Raw genomic sequence first — 11,321 nt, 5'->3', positions numbered from 1 at the left:
TTTTTTTTTTTTTTTTTTTTTTTTTTTGAGACGGAGTCTAAGTCTGTCGCCCAGGCTGGAGTGCAGTGAAGGCTGGAGGTTCTTATGAGCATGTGCCCACCTTGAGCCTGCTCTCCCAGGGAGATGTGGGGCAAAGATCAATTCTAACCCACACGCAACAGCACCGGCCACCCTCCTCACCCACAGCAATAGGCAGCATTCACATTTGTCCTATTTGCTCACAGGAATGTACTACTTAGGTCCATTTACAGAGGGCACCGCCCCTCATGGGGGCCTCTCCAGAAGAGGCCCAACCTTGTCCGCATTTTACTGCGTCTTGGCAAGAAACAAAAGCACAGTTTCCCACGAGGACAGCCTGCACTCCTGGGTGCTCACCCAGCAAGAGCTACCTCTCCTCTCCTCCATGGAGCTCCGGGAAAGCTCTGGGCCAAGGCCCCAGGACGCAAGTGCCAGGCCAGCCAGGTACAGACTGTGCAAGTCACTTACCTTGTCTCAGCCTAGGTTTCCTCACCTGCCAAATGGAGATAAAAACACCTGCCCTTGGGGGTTAGTATCAGGGCCACATCAAATAATGGGTATGCAAACAGGGCATTGTTTTTCCAGAAGCAAAGAGGAGGAGTAAGAGATTATAATCTTATTGGAATCAGTGAAAAGTTCCTATTTATTGGCCAGATGCAGTGGGCTCACACCCGTAATCCCAGCATTTTGGGAGGCTGAGGTGGGCAGATCACTTAAGGTCAGGAGTTTGAGACCAGCCTGGCCAACATGGCAAAACTCTGTCTCTACTGAAAATTAGCCAGGCATGCTGGCAGGCTCCTGTAATCCCAGCTACTCAGGAGGCTAAGGCACGAGAATCGCTTGAACCTGGGAGGCAGAGCACGCAGTGAGTTGAGATCGCACCACTGCGCTCCAGCCTGGGCAACAGAGTGAGACTCCATCTCAGAAAAAAGAAGTTCTTATTATTGAGAATTTAACAAAGACAATTCCAGATATTTGAATATGTTTGAGCAAGATAGAATACAATGTTTTGGGCCGGGCACGGTGGCTCAAGCCCGTAATCCCAGCACTTTGGGAGGCCGAGACGGGTGGATCACGAGGTCAGGAGATCGAGACCATCCTGGCTAACACGGTGAAACCCTGTCTCTACTAAAAAAAAAATACAAAAAACTAGCCAGGTGAGGTGGCGGGCGCCTGTAGTCCCAGATACTCGGGAGGCTGAGGCAGGAGAATCACGTAAACCCAGGAGGCGGAGCTTACAATGAGCCGAGATCTGGCCACTGCACTCCAGCCTGGGCGACAGAGCCAGACTCCGTCTCAAAAAAGAGAGAGGAAAAAAAAAAAGAATACAATGTTTTGGTGGGGCGCAGTGGCTCACACTTGTAATCCCAGCACTTTGGGAGGAAGAGGCAGGTGGATCACCTGAGGTCAGGAGTTCGAGGCCAGCCCGGCCAACATGGTGAAACCCCGTCTCTATTAAAAATTCAAATATTAGCCAGGTGTTGTGGCGGGCACCTGTAGTCCCAGCTACTCAGGAGGCTGAAGCATGAGAATCACTTGAACCCGGGAGGCAGAGGCAGAGGTTGCAGTGAGCTGAGATCATGCCACTGCACCCCAGCCTGGGTAACAGAGCAAGACTCTGTCTCAAAAAAAAAAGAAAAAAAAACTTCTTGGATGAATAGGTGAACGACACTTCCCACCTTCCAGGTGAGGAAACTCCGGTTCTAAAGGGCAAGTGACTTGCCTGAAGCCAGCCTGAGGAAGGACGCGTTGCTGCTAGAATCCAGGTCTCCTTGCTTCACATCCCACCTGCCTGCCATGTACAGTCTCCGCCTGAGACTCAGCTCCCAGCCTCTCAGTTCCCAGAATACAGGGACTCCCAGTCTCTGACTCACCTCTTCCGTCCTCTTCAGGGCACTGGCTTAGAATTCCAGTGATGGCGGTGGAGGGAGTTGCTCCTTGTTTTCGTTGTGGTAAAATACATGTAAAATAACATTTACCATTTTAGCCACTTTTTTTTTTTTCTTTTTTTTTGAGACGGTGTTTCACTCTTGTTATCCAGGCTAGAGTGCAATGGCATAATCTTGCTCACGGCAACCTCTGCCTCCCAGATTCAAGCGATTCTCCTGCCTTAGCCTCCCGAGTAGCTGGGATTACAGGCATGCGCCAACATGCCTGGCTAATTTTGTATTTTTAGTAGAGACGGGGTTTCACCATGTTGGTCAGGCTGGTCTCGAACTCCCCATCTCAGGTGATCTATATCCATTAAATAATAACTCCCCAGCCCCTAGCAACCACCATTTCTGTCTCTATGAACTTGACTATTCTAGGTACCTCATATAAATGGAATCAGACAGCATTTGTCCTTTTGTGTCTGGCTTATTTGATGTAGTATAATGTCTTCAAGATTCATCCATGTTGTAGCACATGTCAGAATTTCCTGCCTTTTTAAGGTTGAATAATAGTCCACGGTATGCACAGCCCACGTTTGGTTTATCCATGCATCGATGGACATTGGGATTGTTTTTACCTTTTGGCTATTGTGAATAAAGCTGCTATGAACATGAGTGTACCAAGATCTGTTCAAGTTCCCACTTTCAGTTCTTTTGGGTACATAATCAGAATTGGTACTGCTGGATCATATGTTAGTTCTATTTTTAATTTTTTGAGGAACTGCCCTACCGTTTTCCATAGTGGCTGCACCATCTTACATTTCCACCGGCCATGCACAACTGTGGGTTTTGGGTTTGTTTGTTTGTTTGTTTTCATTTGTATGTTTTGGTGGTGAGAAAAAGGGGGGAAGGAACAGCTGAAGTCCATGATCCCAAAACTCTGCCCGCAGCCCAGTGAATCAGAATTCGGCCCTAGTCACCTTCTTGTCAGTCCGCCTGTCCCTGAATTGCAAGCTCACACCTGTGGGGCCAAGTGCTTTGCCAGGCTTACATATGAGGAAATCCACAGAAGCTCATGGCCCCGAATGGTCCCCAAGGCACCTATCCAAGGCCGTTCCTCTTTCTGAATTTACTTCAGGTTCACCACAGTCCACACAAAATCCACCCACAGGAAGATAGAATCCATTCATAAAAGCACAGGCCCCCAGGCTCCCCCCAAACGGCAAATGAAGCCCCCACGAAAGCAAAACCAGTCATCTTGGAAACTGACTGAGCGTCATCAGGCTACGGTTTACGAGCGGGGGTGTCTATACGTGTAGGGTGGTGCTTCCTCTTCCCTAGGCCAACAATAAGCTAATTCTGGCAACCAAAGTCAGAAACATTCAAGCCTACAGAACAAAGAAGAAACATGGACTGCGTGTAGATGAAAGCACCTCCTACGTTTGTTTTGGAGAGAAAAGAGGGTTTGGTATTCTAACGCTGCAGTGCTTGAACTTGGGTGCATCAGAATCCCCTGGGGAATTTGTTATGCCAGGTCGCTAAGCCTCACCTCAGTGAGTCTGGGCTGGGGCTCAGGAATTTTACATTTCAAACAAGCTGCCAGGTGACGTGGATGCTGCTGACCCATGGACCACATTTTGAGTAGCAAGGTGCTAGGACAGTCTGGAAGGTCCAGGGTTCAGCTCTTGAGTGCATGCCCTACAAGAGCTCCCAAGGCAGGGAAACAGAGGAAGCTGGCAGGGGAATGTGATCCAGTGGGACCTTGTGGGCACAACCAGGTCACAGCCCTTGGGATGTCTCCCGGCTGATTCAAGGCCCCCAGAAAAAGCCATTAAACCTGAGCACTTACACCTTTTATTTGCAAAATACTTTACAGTTTACAGAGCGTTTCACTTCTGTTCTCTTGTCCAGTTTTAAAAACAGCCATTTAGAGATGTGTCCATTTTAGAGATAAGAAAACCGAGGTCAGGCCGCGTGCAGTGGCTCAAGCCTGTCATCCCAGCACTTCGGGAGGCCGAGACGGGCGGATCACGAGGTCAGGAGATCGAGACCATCCTGGCTAACACGGTGAAACTCCGTCTCTACTAAAATACAAAAAACTAGCCGGGCGAGGTGGCGGGCGCCTGTAGTCCCAGCTACTCCGGAGGCTGAGGCAGGAGAATGGCGTAAACCCGGGAGGCGGAGCTTGCAGTGAGCTGAGATCCGGCCACTGCACTCCAGCTCGGGCGACAGAGCAAGACTCCGTCTCAAAAAAAAAAAAAAAGGAAGAAAACTGAGGTCAGACAGATGAAGCAGCTTGAACTATCCAGTACCCTGGCTTTCACTGCACAAGTGTGTGTAGAGCATCTCCGATGTTCACAGCACCAAGCTAGACATGGGGGACCTAGAGGTCCACAAGAAATGGCCCGGGTGTGATGGCTCACCCCTGTAATCTCAGTACTAGCTGAGGCGAGAGGATCACTTGAGCCTAAGGGTTCAAGACCAGCCTGGGCAACACAGCGAGACTCTGTCCCTAAATAAAATTTACAAATTAGCCAGCTGTGGTGGTGCACACCTATAGTCCCAGCTAATCAGAAGGCTGAAGCGGGAGGATCGCTTGAGCCCAGGAGGTTGAGGCTGCAGTGAGCCAAGTTCATGCCACTGTGCTCCAGCCTGGGTGACAGAGTGAGACCCCCCCATCTCAAAACAAACAAAATGCAAGAAATGGCTCCCAGTTTCAAGGAACCTCCAAGCTCAAAAGACAGGAATGTCCCATACACAAATTACTAGCATGCAAGGCAGTGTATGGCGGGAGCCACGGGCAGCTCTCCCACACACATTCAACACTGGTTTGCCCTTTTCACTCTCTGTGGGATGGCTGCTTCTCCGTGGTTTCAACCCCACCTACACTCTGATGACTCCCAGGTCTCTCCCAGGATGGAGGCATAACCGGCTTCCTGCCATTCACAAGACACGCTCAGTGAGGCCCACGCTGGGTCCATCATTTTCTCCACTGGTCTGTTCTCAGAAGGGGCATCCTCACCTGCCCAATCACTTATGTCAAAAAATGGCTGGACTTCAGCTTTCACCCACATCTTCATCCACAGCATCCAGTTAATTTCCAAGTTCTACCACTTTCAACTCCTAAGTATTTCCTACATCCATCTCCTCCTCTTCAGCTCTCTCATCAGCACCCTAGAAGGGCTGACGAGCTCCTTCCCAGAGTCAGTGCAACAGCCTCCTCTTGGGCTGCTTCCTGTCTCCATCTTACCATCCTCAAAGCCATCCTCTAAACAGAAATCTAAGCCAGTCACACCCTGCGGCAAAGACTTCCATGGTTCTCCAGTCATCCACTCATGCATCCATCATCAAGCCATTCACACATCCATTCATCCATCCATCCAAGTATTCATTCATACAACAAATACCGAGCATGTTATACGGAAGGCACAACACTAGACACGCCCCTAGTAACAAGTGGCTTTTAGTCTTAAGGGGGAGGAGAGAGGATAAGTGAAATAAACTCACAAAGAGAGTGCAGGATTTTGTGAGGGTTCATGGGTGAGGACCTCACCCTCTCAGGAAAGGCTTTCCTGAGCACCGGCAGTTACAGTAAGATCAGGAGAAAGACAAAGTGCTGCCCAAGCAGAGGAGAGTTTCCACCTGTGGAAAATGTGTGGAAACAGCCGAAATGCAAGAGGAAGAGAAGGGGCAGCTCTGCGGAATTGAAAGTAGGTTGGTGTGACTGGATCTGAATAGGAGGTAGGCAGGGCGAGAGAGGAAACAGCTGTAGAACTGGCAAGTAATTACAAGCGAGGTGGGGAACAACCAGGGGCCAGTCGGAGATTTTTCTTGGTGCCTGGTCCTTATAACCTCCCCAAAATTATTCGTTGGATGGATGGTGGAGAGGTGGGTGGGTGAATGAGTAAATGGAGGGATGGGGTAGCCAGATAGATGGATGACTGGATGGCTGGACAGATGGACATATGGGCAGCTGGAAAGGTGAGTGGATAGATGGGTGGGTGGATGGATAAGTGGATGGGTGAATATATAAATGGATGCATGGGTGAGGGGTAGAGGGATAGAGGGATGAGTGAACGGGTGGACAGGTGGATGTATGGGTGGGTGGATAGGTGAGTAGGTGAGTGAGTGGATAGGTCAATGGTGGGGGGTTGAGGCTGGGTGCTGGGACAGTGGGGGTATCACTAATAGAAACAGGAAAGTGAGGAGGAGGAATGACCGTGGTCCCCTCTCTGCTCAGGCTGCCTGAGCTGGTCTGAGGGTCCTGATTTTTCACCAGTGCCTTCCCTTCTACTGTTCCCTGAGGACAGGCACCCCCAGATGGAAACTCCGACTTGCCCTCTACCTCATCTCCACAGGAACCTTGCTCCTCGAAAATGAAAGAACACAGTGGATGCAAAAAATATTCCGTAAATGGAAAAACATAGATATATAGAAGAACTAAGCCACGTCTGTCGAGGGCCCTGCACTTGCCAGGCAAGTTTCTGAATGTCTGTTGTCTCTTTCACCACCACTCTCATCAGCACCCACTTTACAGATGCAGAAACTGCGGCTCAGAAAGATGAACCAACCTGCTGAAGACTCCGCAGTTGAGATGCGGCAGGCCAGGTCTGGAACTCGGACTGGTCCACACTTTCCTTGATGCTGTGCTGACTGTCATGGTCATCCTGGAACCAACACCCTCAAGCCGCCAGCTCAGCCAAGCTCCAGTCCTCACAGATGCTGCAGCAATGGCCACCAGGCTTGGTCCGGGACTGACCCCCTTCACCTGGACTACGCTTTAGCAGGTCAACCATGTTTTCAACGCCCACTGAGGAAAACCAGCCATGTGTCCAGTCCGTGGTTTGGGAAGGCATTGGGGAAAAGAATCAAAATAACACTTTATTACCCAGCTAAGACACTGAGAAAAACTATAGAGTGGCTCAACGCCTGGAAGCGAATCTTTAGCAAATGCAAATCAGCATAGAGGCCTCTGAGGACTTCAATGACCAAGAGAAATTAAGCTCCCAACAGGAAAGAAAGGCCTCTCTGACTAAGCTAGGAGTCTTGCACGTCCCAAGTCAGAAGGCAGAGGTGCCTAACTGCTGGATTCCAGCTAGCACATAAATAATGATCTAACTCACCCCCCTCTTCCGGGAGGCACACACCGGCACGCACACAGACAGTTACTCATGGTGCCGGGGCTGCTCACGGAGCCCCAAACCCACAAGAGCTGGGGAGTTTCCCGAGGGCCCAGCTTCCTTTTCCTTCAGTTGGCCAAACCTCTGCATTCTTTAAACAAGACTGTTTCATTTTCTGAAAGTGCTTTATTTTTCCCTCTGAGGATGGGGAAAAATCAGGATGCATTTTTCCTTAGTCCCCATTTCCCCCCAGACTGCCTCACTCCAGCAGCCGTGTGGACCATAGCATCTGACTTCTAGAACCCTTGCCACTGTTTCAAAGGTCAGTCCCATCTGGGCTCACAAAGTCCCTGTGAGTCAGGTGGGGCTGGCATGGCTAAGCCATTTCTGAGAACCTGAAGCCCAGAGAGGCTAAAGCAGGGAGGCTCAAATTCACACAGTTAGTTGGGGTGGATCCGAATCCAGAACCCAGGTGTCTAGGCATCAGCTTGCTGCCTTTGAACTTTCTGGATCACAAGCAATAGCAAGAAATACACCTGACATCACGACCCAGCACACAGAGACACACCCCCCCCCCCACATCTGTACAAAGCGACAAACTTCCCCAAAGCAATACTTACCCTACTTCTTGCCATGCACTCTGATCATTTCTATTCTATTTCCATTTTTAAAATGCAGGTCATGAGTTACGAAGTTGATTTACTGACCCATGAATGGGTCACAACCCGCAGTTTGGAAACAGCTTGATGGACCCCCACCTGTGCTTTCCAGCTTCTCATAGAGCCTCAGGGCCCCAGGAAGGCGGTGTGGTCTCTGAAGACAGGTGAGGAGCAGACAGCTGCTGAAATCAGGACGGAGGGAGTCCTCTGAGGGGGGAGTCTGAAACGAGTCCTCTCTGACTCTGCCTGCCTCAGCTGGGCTCTGCCCTCAAACCTCAAACAGCTGGGCTTCCTGCAGAGGCTCTGCAGGAGCCTGGGCACCCTTGCAACCACGACCCCAGCTCTCCCTCCAGCGACTTCCCGCAGCCTGAACCTCCCAGCTCCGGCTAGAAAATCCCCAGCTGGAGGCTGCCCATTCCCGAGCTGAGGCAGAATCATGTGAACTCCAATCTGGTGTCAGGCTGGGCGGTTGCCGAGGAACCACTCGCCAGCCAGAGGCTGAGGGCGGCAGAATGGCTCTCTCCACGCATCCTCCTCTGCTCTCCATGCAACCCAGTCAGTGAGCAGCCTCACTGGGAATGTGAAAGCCTGAGCTAGGGGCGGGTGCTCTCAGGACTGCGGTGGGGGTTTACAAGAGGAGGGGGTGGGCTAATTCTAGCCACCTTTCAGCACCTACAGGATACCAGGATCCAGGCAAGGGCAGGGGAAGCTGCCAACATCTGGGTCACTGGGGCTCAACCCTGGCCACGTGCATGAGAACATACCTGGGAGCCTATAAAAAAAAAACCAATGCCCGGGCCCCTCCCAAGGCTGGTTAAATCATGCTTCCTGCAAGTGAGGTGCCAGCATCAATGGCTTTAAAGCTCCCTGGACTGTTCTAAAGGGCAGCGAAGGTGGGGAACCATGGATGTGGTGAAGCAGGTAGGATCCTGTTTGGCAGAGCAGCAGAGTGAAGGCCATGGAGCCAAGGCTCTGGGCATGATTAAGGATAAGGTGGGCATCAATGTTGGCAACTGTGTCAGTCCCCAGAGCAGGAACCAAGCCCGGGGCTCTGGCCGCGGGGGGCCTTCTGGCTCTCAGGAGCACTTACTAAACTCCCTCACACACATAACACGGAGGATGAAAAGGCCCAGCATTTTGGTGTAACCACCTCCCTCCAAGGCAGGTTCCTTGGAAGCTAATTATAAGTTACAATGCCAGAGCCAGGAAGCCAACAGACACACATGGTGCTTGGGGCCACTGGGGGCGCGAGTCCTTCCTGCCGGAAGCGGCCAGAGCCCTGTGCTAGGTCCCTGATCTGGGGACCAACACAGTTTAAAACATGTCCATCTTATTCATGCCAAGAGCCTTGGCTCCACTCCCCTTGCTCTACTGGTAGAGGCTCTAAGGAAATCCCCTTCAGTGGAGCCTGGGCTCTCCAAGCAAATGCTACCATATAGCAGGCCTTTTAAAAACTATGTCCAGCCAGGTGCCGTGGCTCACCCCTGTAATCCCAGCACTTTGGGAGGCCAAGGCGGGTGGATCACCTGAGGTCAGGAGTTGGAGACCAGCCTAGCCAACATGGTGAAACCCCGTCTCTACTAAAAACACAAAAATGTCCTGGAGGTGGTGGCCCATGCCTGTAATCCCAGCTACTCGGGAGGCTGAGGCAGGAGAATCACTTGAACCCGGGAGGTGGAGGTTGCAGTGAGCCAAGATTGTGCCACTGCACTCCGGCCTGGATGACAAAAGCAAAACTCTGTCTCAAAAAAAAGAAAAAAAAAGTTTCCTATGTCAGTTGCTTCTTATGTTACAAGCAAAGGCTTCAACTTGCTGTGGTGCAGTAGTGTGCATTTAGACACACGTGCTATTTCTGAGTTTTGGAAATGTGGCTGGCTCTCCCTGATGTCATATAGGAGGACTCGGGGGTTAGGAGCACAGAACTGACTTAGCAGTGACTGCCTGGCTTACCCCTAGGACACGACCTGCCAGAGAGAGCACCTCTGGCCCTCTACAGGGTGACCTGGCCTAACAGGGTGTGCACACGCAGGCCGTCTACACCATCATTGTCTATACCTGCAGGAACCACTAATGGCATGGTGTCCCGGCCCACCTCCAGCACCGCCAGGGGCCGTCAAGCTGCCCCAGCCCCTCTGCGAGCACCACGTGCCCTACTGCACCTGGAGGAAGGACCATGACTTTGGGATGAAGAAGGTGAAACTTTCTTTGGTTTTACTCAAATCGGCGGAGCCCAGGTCTTTGTGAAATGCTAGCTCAGTAAGAGAAAAAAGAGCCCATGTTCTCTCACGTGCCTGGCCCTCGAGGGGTTAAGAGCCTGGAGTGGCTTGCTACCAAGAGCTGCCTTTACCATTTCCCCAGCATTTGCTTTTTGCACTAGGTGCTGTGCTAAGCACCTTCCCGATCCTTTGTTTAATCCTTACATCGACTCTGTGTGGCAGGGATTATCCTGTTGCCCAGGGTGGAGTGCAGTGGTACGACCTCGGCTCACTGCAACCTCTGCCTCCTGGGTTCAAGCAATTTTCCTGCCTCAACCTCCCAAGTAGCTGGGATTACAGGCATGCGCCACCATGCCTGGCTTTTTTTTTTTTTTTTTTTTTTTTTGAGATTCGCTCTTGTTGCCAAGTCTGGAGTGCAATGGCGTGATCTCAGCTCACGGCAACCTCTGCCTCCTGGGTTCAAGCGATTCTCCTGCCTCAGCCTCCTGAGTAGCTGGGATTATAGGCATGTATCACTATGCCTGGCTAATTTTGTATTTTTAGTACAGATGGGGTTTCTCCATGTTGGTCAGGCTGGTCTTGAACTCCCAACCTCAGGTGATCTGCCTGCCTTGGCCTCCCAAAGTGCTAGGATTACAGGCGTGAGCCACCATGCCTGGCCCTAATTTTTGTATTTTTAGTAGAGATGGGGTTTTGCCATGTTGGCCAGGCTGGTCTCGAACTCCTGGCCTCAAGTGATCCACCTGTTTTGACTTCCCAAAGAGCTGAGATTACAGGTGTGAGCCACTGCACATGGCCAAAACAACATCCATTTCTTACCTTGCAGTTCTGGAGGTCAAAAGCATGACATGGATCTTACTGGCTAAAATCAAGACTGCAGTCTGCAGGGCTGCATTCTTTCTTGAGGCTCTAAAATCCACTTCCTTGTCTTTTCCAGCTTCTAGAGGCTTCTAGCATTCCTTGGCTTGTGGCGTCTTCCAACTTCAAAGCCCACAGCAGTCGACTGAGTCCTTCTCACATCACATCTCCTCCTCTGACCCTCACGTTCCCTCTTCCACTTTGAAGGGTCCTTCCTTGTGACAATGCTGGATCATCTCCTTACTTTGTCAGCTGATTAGGAGTCTTAACTCCACCTGCTGCCTTAATCCCCCTTTGCCATGTAAGGTAATGCAGTCGCAAGTTCCGGGGATTAGGAACTGGACCTCTTTAGGGAGGGCATTATTCTGCCTCTCACACCCACCATGTGATACTTATTTATTTATTTATTTATTTTTGAGACCGAGTCTCGCTCTGTCACCCAGGCTGGAGTGCAGTGGCCGGATCTCAGCTCACTGCAAGCTCCGCCTCCCGGGTTTACGCCATTCTCCCGCCTCAGCCTCCCGAGTAGCTGGGACTACAAGCGCCTGCCACCTCGCCCGGCTAGTTTTTTTTTTTTTT

The 11,321-nt window shown here is 51.1% G+C and overlaps 1 protein-coding gene and 1 long non-coding RNA gene across 8 annotated transcripts in view; one reads left to right on the top strand and one right to left on the bottom strand.

The window, feature by feature from the left end:
• Positions 1-11,321, bottom strand: part of GPR68 (G protein-coupled receptor 68) — a 31,321-nt gene that overhangs the window by 3,587 nt on the left and 16,413 nt on the right. Inside the window, exons 1-2 of one of the 5 annotated variants that reach the window (XM_017863843.1) lie at positions 7,630-7,699; positions 1,893-1,955 (exon numbers count right to left, since the gene is read on the bottom strand). The exons of 2 other annotated variants lie outside the window; for them this stretch is intronic. The gene's annotated coding sequence lies outside the window, so the exon portion shown is untranslated. Of the gene's footprint in view, positions 1-1,892; positions 1,956-6,460; positions 6,549-7,629; positions 8,270-11,321 lie in introns of those variants that run through there. 2 more of the 5 variants (XM_017863840.1, XM_017863841.1) reach the window with 2 other exon arrangements.
• LOC108523314 (uncharacterized) overlaps positions 4,568-11,321 on the top strand; it is a 9,642-nt gene continuing 2,888 nt past the window's right edge. Inside the window, exons 1-4 of one of the 3 annotated variants that reach the window (XR_001883788.1) lie at positions 4,568-5,599; positions 6,427-7,331; positions 7,688-7,832; positions 9,730-9,861. This is a non-coding gene — a long non-coding RNA (uncharacterized LOC108523314). Of the gene's footprint in view, positions 5,871-6,426; positions 7,332-7,687; positions 7,833-9,729; positions 9,862-11,321 lie in introns of all 3 variants that reach the window. The other 2 variants (XR_001883789.1, XR_001883790.1) reach the window with 2 other exon arrangements.

Source organism: Rhinopithecus bieti, unplaced genomic scaffold (genome assembly GCF_001698545.2).
Source record: "Rhinopithecus bieti isolate Rb0 unplaced genomic scaffold, ASM169854v2 scaffold_68778, whole genome shotgun sequence".
NCBI lineage: Eukaryota > Metazoa > Chordata > Mammalia > Primates > Cercopithecidae > Rhinopithecus > Rhinopithecus bieti.
Note: the sequence above shows the minus strand (reverse complement) of the source record. Positions and strands in the feature narration are given on the sequence as shown.